Source organism: Physeter macrocephalus, chromosome 11 (assembly GCF_002837175.3).
Source record: "Physeter macrocephalus isolate SW-GA chromosome 11, ASM283717v5, whole genome shotgun sequence".
Classification (NCBI taxonomy): Eukaryota; Metazoa; Chordata; class Mammalia; order Artiodactyla; family Physeteridae; genus Physeter; species Physeter macrocephalus.
In genome coordinates this window covers 171604646-171610645 of record NC_041224.1, presented here as the reverse complement: position 1 = coordinate 171610645, position 6000 = coordinate 171604646, and the positions used below count along the sequence as shown (strand labels likewise).

Below are 6000 nucleotides of genomic sequence, written 5' to 3'. Positions count from 1 at the left end.
GGCTCAGCGGCCATGGCTCACGGGCCCAGCCGCTCCGCGGCATGTGGGATCCTCCCGGACCAGGGCGCGAACCCAGTTCCCCTGCATCGGCAAGCGGACGCGCAACCACTGCGCCACCAGGGAAGCCCTTAAACGGTTAGTTTTTTAAAAACTGATTTCATTCAGCTGTTTTCAGCTCAATACTTCCCCTATGCCAGGCACTGTTCTATGTGCTGAGGATTTAGTGTCAAATAAATGAAGTTCTGGCTCAGTGTTGAGTGGAGCTTACATTGTAGCATGAGACAGTTAACAAACAAACAAGTATATATTCAATAATTTCAAGTGCTGAAAAGTGCTCCAAAGAAAAATAAAGTGAAGAAAGGGGATAGAGAATGATGGGATCGGACAGGATGTTGTTTTTAGAGGATGATTAGGGAAGGCGTCTTTGAGGAGATGGCATTTGAGCAAAGGCCTGAATAAAGTGAGAGAGTGAACCATGTGAAGACTTTGTGGAAAAGTGTTCCAGATGAAGGGAATAGCAGGTCCCAAGGTGGGAGATTTTAAAGGAGACAACTCAGAAGTCAAATGAAGTTCTGTCTCAACCAGTACCCAGTACCCATATGAGGAAATGGATTGGTTTAAGATATCTCATTGGGAAGAAAAGTAAGAGAAAAATAAAGATGGAAAAAATGTTAGGGAAATTGATTTGTATATTCTGTTAATGATTTTCGAACTTTGGGGGCTTCCCTGGTGGTCCAGTGGGTAAGACTCCGCACTCCCCGGGTTCCCTCCCTGGTCGGGGAGATAGATCCCACATGCATGCCGCAATGAAGATCCCGCGTGCCGCAACGAAGATCTGGCACAGCCAAAATAAATAGATAGATAGATACATACATACATACATACATATATACATACATACATACCACTTTGATAATTCTGGAATCACAGTGGGTGATGGAGGCTTAAGGGCTTGTATACTATTCCCTTATGTATATTTTTGAAATTTTTCATGCTACAGTTTAAAATCAGAAATATGTAAATATGAAAGAGCAAATAACATTTTTTCTAAATATAAAAATTAAAATGTACTACACTATTTCTGGCAAATGTTATAATTTTATAAAATACTGTTTATTTCATTTGATGTTGAAACATTTATATATATATTATTAATAGGTGATAAAATGAAACAGTCCTGAAATTGAAGGATTTTGCCTGTCTAAATATTTTTTCAAATGAGTTCTGTGATGCTTGAAGAGAAATATAGTAATAACTAATCTATTTTACTTTACCTGGAAGAGATTTCCTTAGATAAGTGAATTTTTAACCTTAGCCATAAAGCTTCACAAATGTATATTTTCTGATGACAATAGTTTTTTGATGGCAATGTTTTGTAAATTTTTTCAAACTTTAAATTGTGGTAAAATATAACACAAAATTTACCATCTTAACCATTTGTAAGTGTACAATTCAATGGTATTACATATTGTTGGGTGTACATACTGTTGTGCATCTGTCACCACCACCCATCTCCAGAACTCTTCATCTTTCAAAACTGAAACTCTGGGCTTCCCTGGTGGCGCAGTGGTTGAGAGTCCGCCTGCCGATGCAGGGGACACGGGTTCGTGCCCCGGTCCGGGAGGATCCCACATGCCGCGGAGCGGCTGGGCCCGTGAGCCATGGCCGCTGAGCCTGCGCGTCTGGAGCCTGTGCTCCGCAACGGGAGAGGCCACAGCAGTGAGAGGCCCGCGTACCGCAAAAACAAAACAAAACAAAACAAAAAAAAACTGAAACTCTCTACCCATTAAACACTAACTCCCCATTCCCTTCCTCCCGCCTCCAGCCCATGGACACTACCATTCTGTTTTCTGTCTCTGTGATTTTTACTACTCTAATGGCCTCATGTAAGTGGAATCATACAGTATTTGTCTTTTTGTAACTGACGTTTCACAGCATAATGTCTTTAAAGTTCATCCATGTTGTAGCATGTATCAGAATTTCCTTCCTTTTTAAGCCTGAATAATATTCCATTGTATGTACACACCACATTTTGCTTTTCATCAGTTGATGGACACTTGGGTTGCTACCACGTTTTAGCTACTGTGAATAATGCTACTATGAACACGGGTGTACAAATATGTCTTTGAGACCCTGCTTTTAGGTCTTTTGGGTATATAGCCAGAAGTTAAATTGCTGGATCATATGGTAAATCTATTTTTAATATTTTGAGGAACTTCTGTGCTGTTTGCCACAGTAGCCATTTCCACAGTGCACAACAGTGCATGAAGTTTCCAGCTCTCTCCACATCCTTGCCCAACATTTGTTACTTTCTGGTTCACTGATAATAGCCATCCTAATAGGTTTGAGGTGGTGTCTCATTGCGGTTTTGATTTGCATTTCCCTAATGATTAGTGATGTTGTCTTTTCATGTGCTTATTTGGCTATTCATATATCTTCTTTGGAAAAATGTCTATTCAAGTCCTTTTCCCATTTTCTTCTAATCAGGTTTTGTTGTTGTTGAGTTGTAGGAAATCTCTGCATATTCTGGATATTAATCCCTTATCAGATATATGATTTGCAAATATTTTCTCCCATTCTATGGGTTTATAATTAATTCACTTTCAAAAATGAGGTTGACCAAAATAAAATTGAAGTCCCCTTCCGCTCCATGAGTCTGACTTCTCTGCCTTAATAAGTATGTTTAATGGAACATAATTTCACCTCAATGAGTTGCTGCTATCATAAACATTCTTGTTCTGTATTACTGGAATGAATAGGGTTTGTGGTACTGGGTGGAGGCCATCTGCCTCTGTGTTAGATGCCCCTAGAGAGACATATGAGCCAAGTTGGTGGCTTTGTAAACTCTCACTCTGATCTCATCTATTTGAAGATGCCTTCAAAAGGCAAAGGTCTCTTGCTGACTGCTTCTGATTTACTGTTCACAGTCTCTTTTTGTTTTGTTGTTCTTATTAGGTGTCCAAGGATAGACTGAAGGTTACAATATCTGTGACTTTAGGCAAGTTACTAACCTCTCAGACTCATCAGTTTAAAAAAGCGGGGAGGAGTATTGGAGAATTAAATGGGTTTAGTACATATAAAGGCTCTAAGAACAGAGTCTGGCATATAGTAAATCCTCAATAAATGTTAGTTGTTATGTTAAGTAAAACATGTTTGGGTAATGAGAATGGGCATACGAAGTTATATTCTTTTAACTTAGTTTTTTTGTTGTTGTTTTTAAGCTTTATTTCTAGCTGCTCTGGAAATGTGAGATTTCGCTATAGAAGTGATCATTCATCCCACTTTGCCTCATTAGGCCTGGGCTGTACCCCTTTTCACTCTCAAGCATCCTGATTTGAATGATGTGGTCACCTTAGATTTGACAGAAGTGAAATATTACTATAGTTTTGCATTTCTGTTTAATTATAATTGTTTTTCATATTCACACATGCCCCACATTCCTGTTCTATAATTATCCGTAAAAATCGGACTAAGTGGAAAGCATGTTTAAATTCCAAAGTCCAATTGCCTTTTTTTTTTGCCTCTGTGCACTAACGTTTAATATAAAAGTAACCCCCCTCCCCATCCTCATTTTCCAAATCAATAAGTATTACAGCTTCAAGGGATTTTAGGAACCCTATTTTGACTAATTTATAAATGTTGCAACCCATACATTTCAGTTTAGGTTTATAAAAACTGAGACTCATAGAAGTTAAATGTAGCTTATCCTGTGTAAGTGGTAAATTAGTGACAGGAGGGAGAACTCTATCCCAGATACCTGACACTCATTGTTCTCTCTACTGCGTAAAGTGTAACAAGTATTTTTATGCAAAGGTCAGAGTTTTCTAAAGTGTGTTCTGCAGGTCCATTCTTTTAATGCTCTGTGGGGCAAAGGGCATCCTTTAGATTATGCTGAATACTTCCTCTTGGAGGTTCACAATGCACCTTACCACTTTAAAGATGCTAAAAAGTTCTGAAGTAAAGAAAAGTAAAGCTTTGTTTAATACTGCATTTTCCAAACATTGCGAAAACTGTTTGGAAATGCTAGCCTAGGGATTTGGGGAGGAGAGAGAGGTTGATTTTTGGTTTTGAAATTTTTTCCATAGGGTTGCTAATTCTCTCTGTTGCATTCAGCATGATTTTTCTCCCTTAGTTGGGTCTACTGCAATCACTGAAGCTTATTTTAAGCCAGTTGGATCCTCTGATTGAGATTGGTCATGTCAGCTATTAACAAAAGGAGCTCCCCCAGAAAGGTGATTCTAGGAAAAGGGTTTATGAGCTCTCTAGGGCTGTTTGCATCCTCTGGGCCTCTCCCAGCCCCATAGGCCCTCTCTTTCCCTTTCCTTTCCTGTCATATCATCCAAAGAGTAGATTTCATCTTGTTCTGTGTAGGAGACAGACAGAGCTTGCCTGGAATGAAAACATCCCTGGAGAGGTAAGACTGTGACTGACTCTCACTTCCAGCATTTAAAGGCAGTGGATTCGATTATGAAATAAATAACATTATACTGTGTTCCATTTGGCATGAGGTTTTGGTTACCTAAGAAATAAATTGTTCTCTGAGAATTTTGAGAGATACAGCTTTAGTAACTTAGTCAGGGTTACCCCCAGGATTTGGAATTGGGGACACAGGGTGGACTTAAGGGTTATATCTGATCCAGAAAAGATTCTCCCACCAAGTCTTTCCAAGGCCTATGTTTATTTTAGTATTAGAGCTCTAGTAGAAGATATTAATGTCACCCAAATCAGTTCATCTTGAAGGGGATTTCCATTGACTAGGAGCTACCAGGAAGAGACGCTGTCCCTAAGTCCCAAAGACATTTTTATTTCAAGCCACATCACCAGAGTGAGACCCCAGCTGTCCCGGTGGTGCTAATTACAGTGGCAAATGGCCAAGCATCTGTATCTCAGCTGTGACTTTTCTAGTGCTTGCTAGGTGTTCTTGTGTCTTCAGTGGGTCTGCTGATGTCTTCTAACCCTTCTGTGGTTGCTTTAGAATATCTACTTGTGCTCATCATAAAATTGAGATTTTTTTAAGGCATTATTGGCATGGTTTAAATCTCAAACAGACCAATGTAATAATGTTCGGTGTCCCTGCAAACTGTACAAAATTCTCAGATGAAGATAATTCTCGTATATGTGTGTGCACGCATTTATGTGACAAAGTGAGAAGTTAACTCTGTCCACTTCTATAGATGCTCTGACTTTTCTTCATCTGGAAGCAAGCCTCCATTCTTCCTTGGTTTGTTTCAACAGCATACTTTGTGCTGTTAGTGGGTTTACTCTGCAGTCATTAGAAATCAAAAAGCAAAACAGAACAATAACAAAAAATGAAGCAACATGGAACTTCAAGAAATGAAGTTGGAAGAATGGAACTTCTTTCCTTAGAGAAGGAAGTGAGATGACGACTACCATTAGAGTGACACTTTATTATTTATTTTTTTAAAACATCTTTATTGGAGTATAATTGCTTTATAATGGTGTGTTAGTTTCTGCTTTACAACAAAGTGAATCAGTTATACATATACATATGTTCCCATATCTCTTCCCCCTTGCATCTCCCTCCCTCCCACCCTCCCTATCCCACCCCTGTAGGTGGTCACAAAGCATCGAGCTGATCTCTCTGTGCTATGCAGCTGCTTCCCACTAGCTATCTATTTTACATTTGGTAGTGTATATATGTCCATGCCACTCTCTCACTTTGTAGAGTGACACTTTAGAAACACTTTATCAGCACTTTCCACCATCCACCATTACTTCCAGATTTAAAGCTCATCTTTTTAATCTTTTTTTTTCTCATTTTGGTAAAGGCTTTTATTTTGCATGTTTTTATTCTGGATTTTTCTTAATATATTTCAAACTTCTTTTGAGAAAGGATTGCTTATGCTGTTTTATGTTTTAAATACAAATCTTTAGTGACTGAGAATAGGATTTTACCTGTAAATGAGACCACAGACTTGGCTTTCCAGGATCCTATTTTCTTTTCCTTTCTTTTTTTTTTTTTTTAAATATTTAACTATG

At 38.7% G+C, this 6000-nt stretch overlaps 1 protein-coding gene across 7 annotated transcripts in view; it reads left to right on the top strand.

The window, feature by feature from the left end:
* Nucleotides 1-6000, top strand: part of BTBD7 (BTB domain containing 7) — a 79554-nt gene that overhangs the window by 21910 nt on the left and 51644 nt on the right. Inside the window, exon 1 of one of the 7 annotated variants that reach the window (XM_007127311.4) lies at nt 67-135. The exons of the other annotated variants lie outside the window; for them this stretch is intronic. The gene's annotated coding sequence lies outside the window, so the exon portion shown is untranslated. Of the gene's footprint in view, nt 1-66; nt 136-6000 lie in introns of those variants that run through there. 7 annotated transcript variants of the gene reach the window in all.